The 18647-nt window shown below is 49.4% G+C and overlaps 1 protein-coding gene and 1 long non-coding RNA gene across 4 annotated transcripts in view; one reads left to right on the forward strand and one right to left on the reverse strand.

Annotated features, from left to right (window-relative positions):
- Positions 1-221: 221 nt before the first annotated feature.
- Positions 222-4655, reverse strand: LOC137863195 (uncharacterized). 3 transcript variants are annotated; one of them, XR_011100731.1, is made up of 2 exons: positions 3979-4655; positions 222-2489 (listed from the first exon to the last, which is right to left on the reverse strand). It is a non-coding gene; the product is annotated as an uncharacterized lncRNA (long non-coding RNA). The 3 variants fall into 3 exon arrangements; XR_011100732.1 differs by having other exon boundaries at positions 222-3565; XR_011100733.1 differs by having other exon boundaries at positions 3463-4655.
- Positions 4656-4883: 228 nt separating this feature from the next.
- The window catches only part of CTDSPL2 (CTD small phosphatase like 2), a 38784-nt gene continuing 25020 nt past the window's right edge, over positions 4884-18647 (forward strand). The window contains exon 1 of the mRNA XM_068696167.1: positions 4884-5164. The gene's annotated coding sequence lies outside the window, so the exon portion shown is untranslated. The remainder of the gene's footprint in view (positions 5165-18647) is intronic.

Here is an 18647-nt window from a genome sequence, read left to right on the forward strand (position 1 = left end):
CACAAGAGCCAAGACTCACTGCTGAACCTAATTTAGTTTAAAATTAGGAGAACCAAGCTGCTGGGTAGTATCTCACCAAAAGGGAAAAATTAGCTCTGTATTAAATAGATGAAAAATAACCATTTTTTTTTGAGAAATTTAACAGCTGCAGAGAGGATTCTGCTTACATTTCTTAAAGACTAAAGTGACAAATGACAAGATGAAAACAGACACCAAATAACTAGTGATATATGCATTTTATTAAATATTATTTTACATTTTCATATAGACAAAATCATAAGCAGTGAAAGACAAAGCCTGCAGAGCAAAAGACTTCTTGTAAGCACTTTGCAGTGCAAAATTACACGCTCTCAGTGATTCACAGCATGATTTGCCTGGGAAATACACCAGGGTGACTGGACCTGAGGCTGTCATGCACTTCTGCTTCAGCGGAACATTAATACCTGCCACAGACCCTCTGCAGAAACCACCAGTTTGATAAGAGGCTGCGTGAAATCCCCGCCCCTCCCCTGCACTGCATTGTTTGACCCGCTCGAGGCCAAGCCACGAGTGGAGGAGGAAGAGGAGCCGGGTCCTTACCTTCAGTTCATGGCACAGCTTGGGCAGCGTGGCACTCTCCCGACTTCTCTGCACACACAACCACGTCCTGCTCCCTTCAGACTGAACAAACGTGTGTGCGTGTGGACTTGGACGTGGAGAATTCACCGCCACAAGCTCACTGCTTCCCACCTGTAGTAGAGCAACTGAAGCATTTCCCTGCTCGCATGCAGCCAAACACACCACAGAACAGTGATTGCTTCAACTTCCACGGCACAGGAAAAGATCAAATTTTACTTGAATTCATGACATTAAGTTTCCCTAAAGCCCTGTTCTTCAGGTAGCAGCAACAGTAACACAGTGCCAGCAGTCTATTATTAAACTTGCTCAAAACCTGGTGTGAATTATCAGCTTTGTGTTTCCTCCAAACAGTGAATTAACAGAAGTGATTAACACCTGTCAAAGCGTTCTTACATTCTCCCACGACAAAGGCACATGTGCAGTGGAGTGTCTTCCTATCGTAGGCTTGCTTTATGTAAACGTCAAGTACCACAAGTTTGTTTGGATATTGGAAAAAAGCTGGATCAAAAAAAAAAAAAAAAAAAAAAAACAACCTACAGAAAGCTCACGGGGATCTTATGAATGTTCATAAATACCCCGGGGGGGATGTGGTGAGGTCAGGCTCTTGTCAGTGCTGCCCAGGGCCAGAACAAGGGGCCCCGGGCAAAAACTGGAGCCCTGGAGGCTCCCCCTGGGTCCCAGAAGCAGTTCTGTGCCTGCGGGGCCACAGCCCTGGCACAGGCCGTGCTGAGTGGTGCTGGGGGCCCTCCTGGAGAGCTCCAGCAGCCGCTTGGACATGGGCTGGGCACCAGCTGGGGGTGGCCCTGCTGGGGGGCGTTGGGCCAGAGGCACACAGAGGTGCAATAGGTAGAGCTTTTTAAAGACTCCAGCACCGAGGATACCGTGTTTCTTAAAGAAAATAGAAGAAAAGGAAGTGGGGACATATATACCTATTTAGTAGACTACACTGGAATTTTCAAGACAGAGAGAAACAGGGTTATGATAATGATGCAAGAACTTCCTGCTGAGAAACCAGCGTGCTCTTAATCCCTCAACCTATATCAATGTCTTCCCATGTAGCAAGGATGGGGTTGCTAGTATGGACACCACAGTTTAACTTCCCCAAATTGGGCTTGACCACTTGCAGATGTGTATTTGCATCCCCACAGGACTGTTTCTTGACTGTAGACACTTCAAAGACATTCTGTGCTAGATCAAACATGCGTTTAAGTTGGTTTAAATTTGTGCTTGCCTTTGTTTCTGAACAGGCGCAGAGTACCATATGAATCCTGATTCCTGTCAGCTGCAGTGTAAGCAGTCAGAACACCGCGTCTGGGGCTGCTCCTGGACAGCCAGATTGGATCACAGACGTCTAGGCACAAAGGAGCAAGCAGAGCCTGGTAGCTGCTTCTCATTTAAGTCAAGCGCACGGTTCTGTTTCCCTATTAAACAACATTTCTTCCCTTCAGATAAGGGAGAGAAATAACAAATACTGGAAATAGGTGATTTTAAAAATTTAAACCCAAACAAGAATCGTTTTGTTTACACAACTATCTCTCATAGTCACATCAGAGTTATTTTCACTTTGGCAGAATAAACTACACTCAACAACTGTGCTCAGAGTAGCAACTGGTACCTACACATGAAGGAAGATGAAGAACTTAAAGGACCCCCACACTACCCAGGGAATAAAACCCTTTTCCCCAGAAAAATACAAAGCCCCTCAGGCAAGATTTAGGAATGCACCGTCTTCAGCTTATGAAACGGAATTCCAGGCGTGACCTGATCCTTGTGTGTGGGTCCTGACGCACGGAAGAAGAACTCCAGCAGCATACGACTTTGGAGTCTTGCTGAGAAGTGCTGGATGCAATTGCTGGAAGTTACATTCAAACCTGTAACAAAATACAACCCCTAAATGCAGACATACGAAACGGCTTCCCAGGAGAAACGGGTGGACTCACCCATGCTGAGTCTCTGTAAGGAATAGGAAAGTCACTCCAAAGCAAGTCATTTTCAACGAGCATGATGAGTGTGTAAACAAAAAGCGAACAGATCAGTGAGACTTTGGGGATGCGGGAAGGTGAATTTGGGAGGAAATCATAAAATATGAAGAACGGCCTTTCAGATGAGCATTCACAGAGTACAACATTTCAAGAATGTGCAACGCTGCTGGCAACTATGCATTTTTTTCCCTTCAGTTTCTCTGTAAAGTGAAGAAAACATGCACCTAGAATATCTCAGTCTGACAGTCCTTGAAATCTACTGTCAAGGGAAAAACCTGCCGTTGCCAATACACGAGCCTTCTCTGAAGCAAGCACACGTTCCAAGCCTGTAACGCTCCACGTGTATACACGCAGACACAGCACTCTTTAGTGTTTTCCAATTTAGTGTTTGCCCATTTTACACACAGGCAGGGCTAATACTCCTTGCATGTTATGCGTTATTAACATGGGGAACAAGTTTCAGCAGGAGGACCTTTGAACTTTTGCCTTCGCAGCAATGCCAATTAACAACATGACTTCTTGTGTTCCCACCTGACACGGGACCAAGCCCTCCAACTCCAATACCCTCCAATTCCCCCTCCCTGATAATCTGAGGATGGCACAAGAGCACTGCGGAAGACATATTTAAATATTCCTTAGTACAGAAAAGTACCCCTCTCATTCCTGTAAAGATTAGTTTGAACCCTGAGTCACATTCTTTAGTAGCTCTTCTAAATGTTGTTTTTTTTGGCTTTTGTTATAAATGCACTAGATGGTTTTGGTATTTGTACAGATATCTGCTTGCGTCGAATCCTGCCAAACGATTTCCTCTGGCAGCTAGTTCCACTTTAATTACATCGCTTGAAAAAGTATTTCCACCTACCATTTTTCAAAACTCCCACTTTCTAAGTATCACTGATGTCCTTTTGGGCTCATGCGATGAGACATCACAAAGTTATCTTGCTGTACTAGTTCCTCTTAATGGACTGACAAACAGTTTAATTAAGTTTTAACATGTCCAAGCTAACCTTTTTCCGCAGCTGATCGTACAAAAAAAATTCAAGTACGATGCTTAATGATTGTGTTTAGAGATACCTGAATGCTCTAAAGGAATAAGGCCTGTTCCGAATAAGTACTACACCGTTCCCGCTGCTTTTTTTATGACCTTTTTTCTTCAGAAACTAAAGGTAAAATTATTTTTATAGTGTCTTCTGCTAAAGAATGAGTCCTGTGATAAAATTTTAAAACAAATTTTGGCTTCACAGCAGCAGATGCGGTTCAGTTTAACAAGCCAATAAATAATATAAGCGACTAGAGAGCTGGGACTTTTATAATGTGATGGGGGTTTAAAAGCTAGAATGGGAGTCAACAGGTATTAGAAAAAGAAAGCGCACGGTACCTGCGGGTTTCTGCCTGCTGCTCTGCCAGAGTGCCACAAAAGCTGCTTTTGTGGAAGCGTGCTGCTTCCAGCACCAGCTCCAGAAGCCGTCCTAAGGTCACCAAGCACGTTACTGAGAACCGAAGAGTTCTGTTTACGAGGCTGGGCGGCTAAAAGCCACCTCCGACAGAAAGAAAACTCGGACAGACGAATTGAGAAGGTCGTAAATGGCCAACCCAGCCCCGCCACCTCCCTGCTGCCCACAGGGACCCCCCAGCGCCTCACGAGAGGCTGCCCAGAAGTGGAAAACAGCGAAAAAAAGCGTAAATCGAGCTCCACGTTTGGCTCGGGAGGTGCCTGAGAGCAGCACCTCAGCCCTGGCAGGCGGCAGCGCACAGCACGGCCGGGCCTGAGGGGAGGGGAGAGCAGGGGGCGGCAGGGCCCCCCCCCCCCCGGGCCGCTCTCCCGCTGCGGGGCAGGCTCCGGGGGGGGGAGCAAGGCGGCCACCTCCGCACCCCGGAGACAGAGGGGAGGGGGTGGGGAACCGAGCCGAGCCCGGCCGGGCCGAGCCGGGGCCGCTCCCCTCAGCCCCGCGCCTCAGGGAGCGGCGGTGGCGGCGGGCGGGGCCGCTCCCCTCACGGCTCCCCCTTCCCTCACAGCCCCCTCACAGCCCCCCCCCCTCTCCCCTCACAGCCCCCCCCCGCCTCACCTCAGGGCCCGGCCCGGCCCAGAGCCGCTCCTTGAGGCACCCCCGGTCCTCAGCAGCGGGGGCAGGCACCGAGCCCAGCCCAGCCCAGCCGAGCCGAGCCGAGCCGGTCCCGTCCCCATCCCCGTCCCCACCGCCCGCTCCCCTCCTTCCCGGCCTGCCCGGCGCTGCCGGCCCCCGGCGGCCCCCTCCTCCTCCTCCTCCCCCGGCCGTGGCTGCGCGTGCGCGGCGGCCCCGCTGCCATCCGGGTCCCTCGGTGCGGTGCAGCAGGTCGGTAGGCGGGAAATGGCGACTGGCTGCTGAGCGCCCGCGGAGCGCCGAGCCCCGGCGGCGGCGGCTGTGGCTGTGGCGGCGGCGGCGGCTGTGGCGGTGTAAACACAGCGGCACCCGCACGGCCCGGCCCGGCTCCGCGACGCCGCGGCCTCGGCCCGGCACGGCCACCTCCGGCCGCCGGGGGCCCGGCCAGCGGGGGCCCGCCTCCCCGGCACCCCGCGCCCGCAGGTAAGCGAGGCGGCGGCTGCGGGCAGCGCGGGGTCCCACGGGGGACACGGAGAATTTGGGGAGGGGGGCGGGAAAAAGGAGAAGGAGAAGGGGCGGCGGCGGTGCGGACACCGGGGGTGGGGGGGGGGGGAGCGGCCACCGGGGGGGAGCCCCCCGCGCCCCTCACGCCCCCCTCACGCCCCTCACGGCCCCGTTCCGAGCTCCCCCCCCAGCGCCCCCTCGGCTCCGCTCCCCTCCGCCCGTCGCTGCCCGGCGGCCCCGGGGCTCCGCCGGCCCCGGCCCGGCCCCGGTGTGGGGGCGGCTGTCAGCCCCTCGCCGCGCCCCCCGCCCGTTCCAGGCCTCGGCCTGCGGGGTGCCCGCCCCGGCGGGTGCCGTCCCGGGGCTGCCCCGGCGCCGCCGTTGTCGTGGCGCTCGCTCCCGGCCCGTTGTTTGCTGGCGGCCTCGCTCCCGGCCCTCCCGAGCGCTCGGAGGAGCGGCCCCGGGGCGGGGGGAGCCGCCCCCGGCCGGGCTGTGGCGCTGAGCGGCCGCCGGTGCCGCCCGGTGGGCTCGGCGTGGGGCCGCCGCGCCGCTGCCTCGGGCGAGTCGCAGGCTCTGCTGCCGCTCGTCCCTGGGTGAAACGGGGCTAATAATACCTCGGAGAGTTGTTGCGAGAAGTAGTTAATGTTTGTAGAGGGCTTAAAAGACCTAAGTGTTATTAATTAAGCCCCATGACACATTAAGGTAAGAGTTAGTGAATCAGGTTTACACGCGGATGAACCGAGGCAGGAAGAGATTATGATTTAGCCGGAGTAACGCGTTGGATCGGTGACAACAACAGAAAACAAGTTGTAACTACTTCGCGCTGTAGGCACAAGTGAACAGTTCTGTGTAACAGAAACGCTTCCAAGATGATTTCCCCTCCCTCCGTCCCCCCCCCACACCCCCCCAAACCGGAGCCTTTCTGCCTCAGTTTCTCCTGTGTGACTTCCCGTGGAGTGGAGAGCTCCAAGGACACTTGCGGCTTGCCCACTTAAAAGTGTTTCAGCAGTTTTCATAACAAGATATATGTTCTAGGATGCAAGCCAAATCCAGGCTTGAATTCCATAAAACATTCTCCACTTTTCCCCTGAAAACATTGTGTGGAACTTAGTTAAGACTTGATCCTGTTCCAGTCAGTGGAGTATGCACTGAAGCTGACATTCCTGTTTCATCTGAGAAAGTTCCTTCGTTAAAGAAGAAATTCTGCTGTCATTCTGTCCCGCAGATTTAACGGCAGAGTTAGATCATTTTCTTCTAGCGATGTAAACATTCCACATATGCTGGAGCTGCACATGCATTTTCATAATTTAAAGGTAATTTTCCATCTCCAGACTTCCACCGCGAGTGTTGGTAGCTTCCTTCCCCGGCGTTGATTCCCCGGCAGACTGACATGACACTGCTGCAGGCTGAGTAGCATCGAGTGATTAAAACTCCTACCCAATCCAAAAGGAAAGTTAGCCTCCATCTTACGGAGTTTTTCCATTCTCTATTGGCATTTGTTGTCTTTGATCACTTGCAATGCTAGTGAGGTTGACACCAACAAAAATACTGTTTCCAGAAGCCTAACAATCACTTTTTCCTCTTCTGACAGTTTTCTGTGCAAATATCTCATTCCCGTGGAAGAAACTTTTTCATAGGTGTAAGTGGAGTAAGAGCTTGGAGTTCCTGCACATTTTTGTTAGGAGCTAATACTGGAAGTCAAACTATTTTGGCAAGAGCTCTCAAGAGAAGGCAAAACAGCATGCATCGAGTAGGATTGGAATTTGGCAGAAATTTAAAATTAATGTGCGTTTCTAGACATCTGTATTCTCTGACAGAAGCTCGAGACTTCTTGTCCTTTAGAAGGGGTAACTGGAAGTTCCAGAACGTCTTCAGGATGGATTCAAATTTGCAACTGAAGAGTTGGACTCAGCGTAGCTGTTTAACTCTGAAGCTGCCTTTTCCAATACCTGGGGTCACGGCTCTTCCCTACTCAAAGCCAGTACAAGCTCTTACCCATCCGTGGGTTTTCAGCCTGGTCTCCCTAGGGGAGCCAATTCCTAGGGACCACAGCTTTTGGACCTTGCTAGCATCAGCTCCGGAGTACCCCCAGCCACAGGCTGCCCCCCAAATTCTCCCCCTGACTCCATCCTTATTCCCCCTTTCTCAGGAGCCTTCCTCTCAGCAATCCTCCTTTCCCTTCTGATTCATTGCTCTGATCAGCTCAGATGTGATGCTTCTTACTCTTATTAGCCCAGGAAGTAAAGGACCAAGTCTGAACAAAATTCTTTCCTTTTGCTGGCAGCTGGCATTACTGCTCCAGTGTTGGCACCAATCTCTTGTAAAGTTTTAGCGGAAGATTGTTTCCATCTATTGTATGTGAAGAGCTCATCTGATGTTTATCCATCCCAGTTAGGTCTTCAGAAAAAGCAAACGTGCACCATAAGCACAGAGCTGATTAATCAAATTCATAATGACTTACAGTTTTTAGGGGGCAGAGTGTTTGAATCATGCTGCTCTGATCCTGCAGAGGAGCAGTAAGCTCTTTACAAGCTGGTTGAGAAGGAGTAGCCGTGTAATTCACATAGGTTTTGACAGTGTCAGCCCTACGGAGTGCTTTAACCACAGGTTAAGTTGCTCAAGTGCGGTGTCAGTTGCAGTGCAGTGCATCGCCTCTGACTGCTCGGAGGAGAACTTCGCACACAGCTCCTTGTCAGTGCGCCAGCCTAGCGTGCTGTTTACATGGTGAGTTGCCTGGATAGCGATTATTTATTATTTTAGAAAAATATTTTACATTCATAGATGAAGACACATGCAATAACACTTGAAGAATTAACTATGAAATCATCCACATCTAAAGCAATCAGAGGCTGGGTAGTAGTTTCCCAGTTGGCAGCCTTAACTTTTTCTAAATACATTACTTCCTAATCAGATCAGTTCCAATAATTACTTTGATTAAAGCCCTCTTAGCTATGGAAAATAAGATTTTTTTTTCATCTTACCTCATGATCCAGGGAAACGCTTGTCAGGACAGACTGGTGTAGCAAAACACCGAGTTGTGTGTCAGGAAAGCTGAAGTGTATTTGCACCTCTGCTGGGTGCGTGCTCCAACACATGTCCTTTGTTACCTCAGTTTCCCTACCTGATGCTTTGGTATTTAGGGTGCTGGGACCTGCGGACAGCCCGCTGGGAAGCAGGTATGCGGCTGCTGGTGGGCAGCATTAACGCAGCAGCCGCATCGATCTCTGCTGTAGGGTGACAAAAAGACACAGCTCTCCACGGGGAAAGCTTTATGAGAGGTGAGCCCCTTCTGTTGGGTTTGTATGCATCGAGCTGGCAGAACCCCAAAGGCAGCACCGGGAAGCCCCCTGTGTGTTATGTCAGGTCTAAGGAGGGTCCTCTGTCCGCAGTGGTGTGATGCTGAAGGTGCTTGTAAGAGGCGACAGGAACTGAAGTTGCCCCTAGTAGTCCAGACACCCTTCTGAATCTAGCATTTCTGGTTGGTTGATGAGGAATCGAGTTAGGCATAAAACACTTCGTAGTTTTTAATCTAAAAATACTGCATCGGTGTAACTTCAAGGTAAGCAGTACGGTGAAAATAGCTTTAACTAGAAGGAGCTGCTAACTCCAGAGCACCTGGAAAGCAAGCTCTGTATACTTGCTTTAAGTAGCACAGTGCTGAAGTATATTATATATCCTGCTATTTGTTGCCAGCATACAAAGTGTGAGGAGCGGCAAAAAAAATACACAACTGAAGCAGCTGGGTTGGGATTTACCTGTATGTGCAAACACGCGCAGTGGCAGCACAGCAAGCACGTCGTTATCGGCAGAGTAAGGCTGAGAGTGAGACTCTAGGGCATGTGAGCTTTCTGGAAGCCTCACGTGAGAGAAAAGGGACCTGCCCTTATTTAGGGTTCGTTTAAGAAGTGATTTAAGTGAGCGAATTAACGGGAACTCGCATCAAATCGGAGCGGCTCTCAGCAGTTCAGCTCTAGCTGTACTGATTCAGCCTAAATCACACCTCGGTTTACTTTAGGCCATTCTAAATTATGATTGCTTTGATTCATCCTGTATTTTAGGAGGTGCTAATTAGAGGCAGGTAGGTAATTCAATCTCCGGATTAGGCTATACCACAAGGACTTCCCTGGCGCGGCGATAGCAGCCTCGTTAGCGGTGAAACCCCTGCACAAAGGGGTTCCCTGTGCCAGCACGAGCCGCGCTGCGTTTGCTGTGCTTTAGCTGGATTTGATGACACCAGATGAGTATTTCCCCCCGCTCTCACATTTCCGACAGCCTCGCCACCCCTGCAGACCCTCGGGTTTGGCACCAGCGCGGATTTCCTTGGCTTGAGGGGTGTGTGGTGCCTGGCGGGCGGCCGCGGTGCTGCCCCGTGGGATCCTGCCTTGTCCACCACCGCAGCCCCAAGGCTTCCCCTTCTGTAGCGTACCTCTCAGGGCGCGTTTTTTGAAGTATTTGCTATTTCAGGAAGGACTGGGCTGCCCTGAGGCGGCAGAGCTGTGTTCTGTGTTTGCCTTTGCCCTCTCTGTGTTTCCCAAGCCCTTCTCGCACAAGGCAACCCAGCGTCTGTCCCCTCTTGCCAGGACCCTCTTGTTTCCCAGGGGAGCTTGTCCAGGTACGGCAGCTCCAGAGCCCAGGACCTGGGGACCTGTCCGGGGTGGGCCTGGCAGCGTTAACGAGGATCTGCCAGGATTTGGGGATAGAGGGGGTGAGAGAAGGCCGATGCTGGCAGTAGGTACACGGCAGCAGTTAGCGCTGCTCCTGTCTTTGCCAAAGTGTAGCAGCCTGAAGTGTTCAGGTTTGTCTTCTGAGGACAAGAAGTCCACGAGAAGGAGGTAACTTATAAACAGGGGGGATACCGACGGGAACATTAAGGGTATTTGCAGGCTTTGTGTGTGCTGGATTTAAATACGGGATCTTTGATTGAGTTACCCAGCCCAGTTTGTTTGACACCTTCTTAAACTCTTGTCAAGAGCAAGCCGTTGTAATTACATCAAGTTAAGGACAGTTGGAAGATCTTGTTTATTGTGCTTTTAAGGCAGAATCTATTAATATTAAAGAAGAAAACAAGCAAGTTAGTGGAAATGCAAAATTTTTAATTTGTAAGTTCTTAAAAATACAGATTTTGGAGACTCGAATGTAGCTGAAGTGGTATTGTTAAACAGCTGTAATCACTGTGTGTGGAGCTCCTTGTGTGATGCCCAGAGGCCAGACAGCTTGGGAGTGCTCTTTAGAAAAGGTCTTGGAGAGCTCAGCTGGAGCAGTGAGCTGTGGAGGTATGGCTCAGGTGAAGAGGTGCCATGCTTAATTGGTGTGCTTAATTATCCCGTTGGATTTATTTGAAGATAATTTTCTAGTGATAGTAGATTGGTTTATTATATATCTGGAAAATGTTTTATAATGTTCACTCTCTAAGATTAATAGTTAATATAAAAACGTCCTGAGGCAATTAGCATCGTAGGGTTCCAACCCATAAAGTACTTCAAGAGCAGAAGATAAACATTTGTCATCAGTGATCCGTGCTTTCAAAGTTAAAAAGTTATTTCACGAAGACTGCCCTCTGCTCTTTCTCCTCTCTATGTATTTTCTGTTCCCCTTTTTCTGCATTTTGGGTGCTGTGAGGTCAGAGAGGTGTGCGCAGCTTTCCGCATGCCCTTCACCTTGTTGCTGGCAGCTCAAAAAGCTCTGGGCCCGCATTTGCAGACAGATGTGTTTTGTCAGGATTTCTGGGGTACGGGGCTCTGTCTTTACTTTTAAAATAGGGTGGCCGTGCTGATAAACCCGCTGCCGCTGTTGCAGCTTACTCGGCGTTGCCAGTCTTTGTTTGTGCAGTCAGACAGCGGGGAGCAGCAGGAGCAGCCCCACAGCGTGGATTTATTGATGCTGAGCACTTGGTGTGCAGGTGTCCGTGGAAGAAGGGACAAATCTGGAGCAAAAAGTACATAAAGGGATGAGGGTGAGAGCCTTCAGTGAGCCATCACGGGATAGAAGCAAATGGAATAAGAGCTGGATGAAGTTTTCTGAGGGGCTGGCAGATGCCTTCTCACCTGCCTGAGTCCTTAGCCCAGCTCCGTGCCTTTCCCCCTGCCTACAGAGTTCAGCTGCTTCTGCACAGAGGCTGCCGAGTTTACTCAGCTCATGACAGGTGGTTGTTTAAACTCATTGGCTGGTCTTGCTTATCCTCTGTGTTCAGAGGGCGTTTAAGAAGCTAAATTCTGTTTTATAAAACATGAGTGGTAAGGATGAGGAGAAGACTATACATTTTTTTTTCTCCTTAGAAGCCCACTTTTTAAAATACTACTCTATGAGAGTTTTTGGTCCACTGTGGTGTTCAGGGACAAAAGGTGCTGACCATTAGCATGAGTAGTGTGTCTGCTTTAGATATATGTAGATAGATAGATATAGATATATATGGATATATAAAAGTTATTTTGGAGTTTTGGTGCCGTATTGTAAGTGCAACAAATGAGGATCCTTCTTGAAAAGGGTAATCACAAGCACGAGCTAAAATAATCCATCTGGTGGGGTGGTGTTACTTGAGCAGCAGGATGTTTTCCCATAGCCGTGCATCCCTTGGAGCCTTGCAGCTCCCGTAGCACTTCCAGACCCTGCACCCACAGCACTCCCTTTGCAGTGGGGTTTGTGGTGTCCCTGCTGACCCCCGTGGTCAGAGGCAGCTGGGGGAGCAGGCAAGGCTGTGTCTGTGCAGCCAGGAGGGACGGGGCTGGGGCTGGGCTGCTTTCGCTCACTGCCAGAAGGCTCTGGTCAGTCTTACCTACAGAGCTTTGGGTTTTCAGACCTGTAAGAGCTTGGTCTGCCTGAAATTTCTCCCCTCTGTCAAATCAGGTGGAGGGAGGTGAGCGGGTTACCAGGGAGGACTGACGGGCGCACAGTTGGATAAGCCTCATTTTCCCTGGAAACCAGGCTGTAAAAAAATCTACAAGCACGTTAGAAAAAGCTTCCCGGTGTTTGTGCTACAGACTGCAGCCCTTCAGAGAGTACAACAGGCACACAGAAACCCTGACATAAACCACTGGGGCTTTAAAAATTTGCAACCGAATGGTCTGTGTTCCAATAACTGGCCATAAAATAAAAGGACAATTTTAAACCCAAAACCTGGGGTATGCCAGTGAGCGGGTTGGGCCCTTTGGTCTTGTGAGCAGAGAGACACTGCTCACATCTCCCAGCTCAGCTCCCGTCCCCAAAACGAGGTGACCTCCCTGCTGGGGACTGCCTCGCCTGCGTGCTGTGAGCACCACCGGGCAGTGCCGTGCCTTGGCACCCTCGGTGGCTGTGCCAGGGCTCGCTGAGAGCGCAGCAGCCGGGTGTTTGGTGGCTGTGTGTGGGTGAGCACGGAGCGCTGCCTTCACCCCGGGCAACCCTGGTGCTTGCTGGTTTACTGCGGGGCTGTCCTTCCCCTGCCAGGAGCCCTGTGTTCGTAACCCACCCCCTGCTCCTGTGATTCCCTGTTGAAGCCTTTTAGTTTAGCAAGCCGGCCTCAAAATTCGGCTGAAGGGAGGGTTTGCTGAGTGTGACAGCGAGGAGATCAGGGAGATCGGCTGCGGCTGTCGTGGATTCACAGCTGTCGGAGCAGCAAAGTGTGGCACACGGGTGGGAGCGAGCTGTGCTGGCAAAAGGGAGGCTGCTGCTCCCTGCAGCTCCGCAAAAACTTGGGGCTGGAAACTGCCCACTGAAGGGCAACGGGCAGTGGGGGATGAACAGCGCAAGCAACATCGCCCCTTCCTTCACCTGGCCTTGCTGCTGGAGCTGGAAGGGAGAAGGTATGGAAACGAGGAAGCATGCCTTTAGTTTTCATTAAAACGTTTATAAATAGCAAGAATATTCGTCCATTATTTCACTAAGTTGTTTCTTCAGGTGAGAAGTAACGCGCGCTTTGTTATAAGTATAGAAGGCACATGTTAATTTACATCAAATTTGGTATTAAATTAGGTCTCCTTAGGATCTGGAAGTTCCCCCAAACTCAGCTGTAATGCGACTGCTCTGTAATGCCATGGACCAGCCAGTGCCCAGAAGGGTGGCATTGCTCGGGAAGGGGATGGGGACGTCTCCAACCCTGCTGGGTTCCGACAAGGGGCAGGATTTACTCCCAGGGCCGCGGGACGAGTCGAAAAAGATCCAACAGCCATTTAAGCTCAGAGTGGATACCAACACTTTTCACAGATTTCTCTATTTCAAAATCCATAGATGCGGATTTCTGGAAGCAGGGGTGATATTGGCGGCCTTGAGCTGCCTCTGTCCATTCATATTTCCTAGTGTAGCACATGAATCTGCACCCTGCGTTAAAGACGTGCAGCTTGCCTTTCCTCTGAGTCTCAAGCTGCCAGGCATCCTAAAATGTTAGCTGATTTTGCACGTTTATTCCTCAAAAAGGCAAGGCGGTGCTGTACAGAATCACAGCAGCAGCCTTCGTTCTGCAGCTCCTGCCTTTTGTTTGCAGACATAAACTTTGCAAAGTGAGGCGCGAGGCAAACAGGATCTTCTCTCCGCGGAGCAGTTCTGTTTGCAGAGCCCTACCTGCTCCTTCGCAGCCATAAAGTTATTATTTCATTACGTCTCACGCATCTTAAAGCGGCAGAGATGCGTTAGACCAAAAGGGAGGTAATTGTGAAATAAATAAGTGAAATTCGGGGTAGAAAACCAAGGAAGAATGGAAATGTTATCGTGTGCTGGAAGATCAATCTTTGCTTACAAAACTTCTGTTGTTGTGCTAAATTGTGGTTATTATGCTCTGCATTATCGGCATGTTGTTCAGAAACCTCATTTAACTTTCCACTGAATGGCCAGAGATTTTTCTCCTGTGGATTTTTCACCCAGAACAAAATAGGAAAAAAAACAAAAAAAACAAAAAAAAAAAACATTTAAATGAAAGCAAATAAAATGTGAAATAGCCTTACTGACATGGGGTCAGACAGGTCCTGAAGCTGATCTCAAGAAGGTTTGTGGAGGTGAATGAGATTCAAGCTTATAATGTTGTATGTTTGTAAAGTTACACATCGTGTCACTCGAGAGTTAGTAAAGCTCTTATTTTCCTGTTAATTTTAATTTAGGTACGTGTATAAATGAGCAAATAAATCTCACTGATGGAAATGTGTAAGAATAAAGTTTTCTGTTTAGGAATAGGGCAGTGGGCTATGAAAAATCAGATTAAAATCAGCATGTTTATGTAATGGAGAATGTTTAGTTTCAGATCTGTATGGGCAGCAAATGGTTAAAAAAACCTCAGTTGTGGTGGCATTTTCCCCATTTGTAACAACGTTGGTGTTTGTTTTTTTTTTTTAATTTATTTTTTCATCAGGAAAGCCAAGTGCAAGAAGAGCATAATAGCAGCTCCTGCAAGGTAGAGAGCAGGCTTTAAACTATTTGGAAAGGTTTTGAATTTATAGTGCACCAAGGAAGATGTTTTCCAGGGAAATAAGAATCATATTATCATTTAAAGAGTTTTTATCCTACAACACAAAGAGCCTAAAATAGTCTGCTGTTTTTAAGGCCAAAGGAGCAGCCAAAAACTTTATCTAGCCTTTTAAAAGATAGCAACCTGACAAAAGCCCTGTGGAATACGTGATTGCGGTGCTGATCCCACGGAAAGATTAAGGGGAAGCAGAGCAACTTCAGGCTTTCAGGTGCAGTTAAATAAAATTCATCTCTGCAGACCTTGCAAAAACTATCAGCTTCTCCTAACAAATGCGGGAGCTACTCCGTGGCTGCCACAGTCCGACACACACTTGCTTAGGCTTATTAACCTTCTGGAGTTGGTGTTTGCTCATTTGTTGTTTCTTCCTTTTTTATTTTTAATTAAGAAAGCCAACTAATATGAATAAGATGAATGATTAAAAAAAAAAAAAAAAAGACAACCCATGGAGATATTTTTTTGTGGTCAGAGCTTATCACAACATCCTGGCAGGTCTGCTCAGGAAGTGTTCAGCAACCTGTCCGGACCAGGGGCTGGAACAAGAGGGAGACACTTCCAAAAATAGTCTCCGTGTGAGCCTGGCAGCGTGGATTAAATGTCCGGGGAGCCTGATTTGTCCCAAGACAGCTGGTCCCTTCCCGAACCTCAGCGGGAACAGTGCTGGTTCTGGTGGGATCTGTTTGCCACTTGTTTAACACTCAAGTATCGCAAACTTTTATTTTCAAACACCTCAGCTGTTGGTGAGCTCCACGGTACCTAAAGGCACCTGATGTAAAAAGTTCTTGTCTTGGCAGCATCAGGATCTCAAGTAATTCCTTTCTGCTGCCACAGATCTCAGGCTCTGTTCTGAGATCAGCTGTTCTGTGATTAACCCAGCTCTCCATTTCTCCTTGTTGGTTAGCAGCCTGACCCCAACTGAAAAGACTGAATTAATTGCAAGCGTGTACCCTCAGTCATAAAGAGAAAAATATCTTGGCCAGGAGGGAATAAACTCTCAGTTCCAAATGCAGATAGGATAATCAAAACAAAGCCTCACGAGCAAAGCAGTGACAGAACAATGGTGCCTGGAAGTACGATTGCTACAGCAGAAAAATAAAGGAACAGCAAATTTATTTTCTGTTAGGGCCAATTACAAAAAGCCTTCCTCATCTTGTCTGGCAACATCTTTATAAGAAAATGGTTCTTTGCTCCTACCTGCACTGTCCTAGCCCCATCCAGTCATCTTCAGCAGCAGCTTCCTTGTTGGTGGCCGCCTCTCCAGGAGGCGGTGGTGGAAAAACGCTTGGAGGCTTGTGAGGAGCAACAATACAATGCAGGATGTTGTAAAATACGAAGTACATCAGCTGGAACACGATGAAATTGCTGTGATTTCCTAGGGAAGGAGGATAAGCTGGTTACAGAAAGGCCAGGAGTTGTTGAGGAGGGGAAAATCTCCACACCTTGGAGCTAACAAAGAGCATTTCCCTGAGGTTTGTAAAGCGCTCTGGGGCCTGGCTGGGTGAAGGCTTCTGTAAGTCGTTCTGCTCGACTTCGCTGCGAGTCCAGACAGGTGTGCATGGCACGCAGGTTGTCATTTGTCCCGTGTCTCACTCACGGGCTGCGTGCCTCCTCTGCCTCCCTGCTTCCCTGCCCTGGTGGCTCAGGTGTCAGGCTCACCTCCATGGGATCGTTCTTCCTTCTGGAAACCTGGGCCACATCACAGTGAAGTGTGCTGATGAAACGCAACTGGCGTTGTGTGTTTAAAAGGATTTTGTCCAGCAGCACATGAATGAAATGAAGATGTTTGCTCAGCAGCGAGGTCTGTAACCACCAGCCCAGTATTCAGGCATCGCAGAAAGCTGTTAAATTCGGTGACGGGTCGCAGCTTTGTGCGTGTCTGTACCTGCGACATGGGCAGCATAGACCGGATTCTTGCTTAAAACCTAAAAGTGTGAAGAGGTGGTGCTGCTTTCTTGGCTTTGAGTGAAATCTTTCAAGGCGTGTGTGGAGGTGATGCAGGACGAGTGCTGTGCTTGTTGCAATCACACACATTCCCCAACATTTTTGGTGTGCTTCGTTTTGCTGCGTGAATTTTTCATGCTTTGTGGTCACCATCTCCATGATGGCAAAAACGAATGTATGGGCAGTTAGTGGAGAGAAGGGAACTTCTTTTTGGCTTATTTTTGTCTCTTGGATTGTGGCTGTGCTCGGTTCTGCCAACATGCACTGCGTCCACACCAGGAGCTGATACAATCTGTAGCAGCAGACGCTCTGTTGTGTAAAATTTGTTTCGGATCCCAGTGGCAGGAGCTTCGCCCCTGCCTCGTCCCTTGATGCTGCTGGGGGCCAGCCCTCACCTCCCAGTGCTGCAGGAGCCCCGTGGGGTAGGGTAAGTGGAAGAACTAACAGAGAAGCCCCTCACCTACCGTGTGCCTGTCACTCACCGAGCTGCATTCCCAAAGTGTGCCTGGCTGCCCTGATCCTCCAGAGCCATCCCGGAGCCACGCTGGGAATACGCAGCTTTCGGTGGGTGCAGCTCAGTGGGCATGCCGAGTGCCAAATTAAACGTAGGAATTGTTCAACGCTGTAATTCTGAATTTTCCCGTCAGGTGTATCTTCCTATTGCTGATTGCTATTGTTCTTTTACCGTCTCAAACCCTTCCCTGTATCAAAAAACCTTAAACCCTGTAATTTCATGTGCCGTACCTAATTTTCTTTCGATAGTTTTGGGGAAAAATAGATAAAAACTTAGCACCGCTAAGGAATTTCTGCCCCGTAGTGCGTGGTGTCTGTGCGTGGAGCAGCTGCAGGGCACGGAGCGTGGGGCTGCAGCACCTCCAGCTGCTGCTCCCTGCAGCTCCTTCGTTACCTCCCCGTCTCACAAGCTGTTAATGAGATTTCCATTTGGTCCCTCTTTGCCATGCATTTCTCTTTCGAAGAATATTTTTTAATTCCTCCCCCCTCCCCTTCTGCTGTGTTTTGTTTTAGTAGATGGGGAAGGAATTCCAGCAGGAAGGGGTTTGGGGAGGGTTTAAACCAAGACATGCATGTAATGCAGAAAAACATCTCGAGCTGTTAACTGTGCAGCATGCTTGCTGGGGATGGGCTTCCTTGGCTTCAGGTCCACGTTACGGTAATGCTTCGCTGCCAGCTGCTCGCGATGTGAAGGAGCTGCACTGTTGTACAGGGAGAATTTCGAGCTGCAGGCTCCTGAAAAGCAACGTGCTGGAAAGGGAACCAAAGGGCAGCAGTTAGCCAGGGCTGCTGAGCGCGATTTCCCTGGCAGTGAGCTCCTGGATCTCCTGGCTCTGTGGCACAGAGGCCGGCGGTGACACGAGGCGTTCGCACCCAGCGTCACTCAGCCCGGCCCCGGCCGGCACGCCGGGGGGACAGGCAAATGTTGTACGTGGCTGAGGAAGGAAACTCACGGACATGTTTGGGCTTGGTTTGTTTTGACTGAGAGACCGTGCTGAGTGGCGCAGTTTGGCTTGTGCTCGGTTCAGAAAAGAAACACAAAGATAATTAAAGTAAAAACTGCGCTGCCAAACGCATCGCGCGTTGGGAGAGCAAACTTCTGGCACTCGGGGATTGTAGGTGACTGTTGCTAAGTCCTTTAGAGATATTTATAACCTGAGGCTTGATACCCAGGATGTGAAGTGAGCCAAAGAACTCTCTGGCAATAGCGTACAGATGAGTTGAATGGTTTCTTGCTGGATAAATACATACCCAAATTGACATATGTTAAGTTGGTTCAGGTTTTGTCTGCCTGGTATTTGTTTCAGCTCTAGAAAAATCAGGCAGCTTACAGAATAGCACAGTTTAAGCAGTATTTTCATCTCCAAGTTGGTGATTGACTAATGTCAGTCTTCCTTCAGTGCTTCACGATTATTTGTCTAATTCTTTTTAGACATTTGCTTTTAGTATAGCCTCGTGTAATTCCTACCCGTGAAGTGGCAGGCGTCTCAGATTTCTCACCAGAATATTTTAAGGCTGCTGTTGTACAGTCACATGGCAGGAAGTGTGCCAGTTCTTCAAAATGTGTAAGTAACGTTTTAATAA

This window comes from Anas acuta, chromosome 12 (assembly GCF_963932015.1).
Source record: "Anas acuta chromosome 12, bAnaAcu1.1, whole genome shotgun sequence".
NCBI classification, from domain to species: Eukaryota; Metazoa; Chordata; class Aves; order Anseriformes; family Anatidae; genus Anas; species Anas acuta.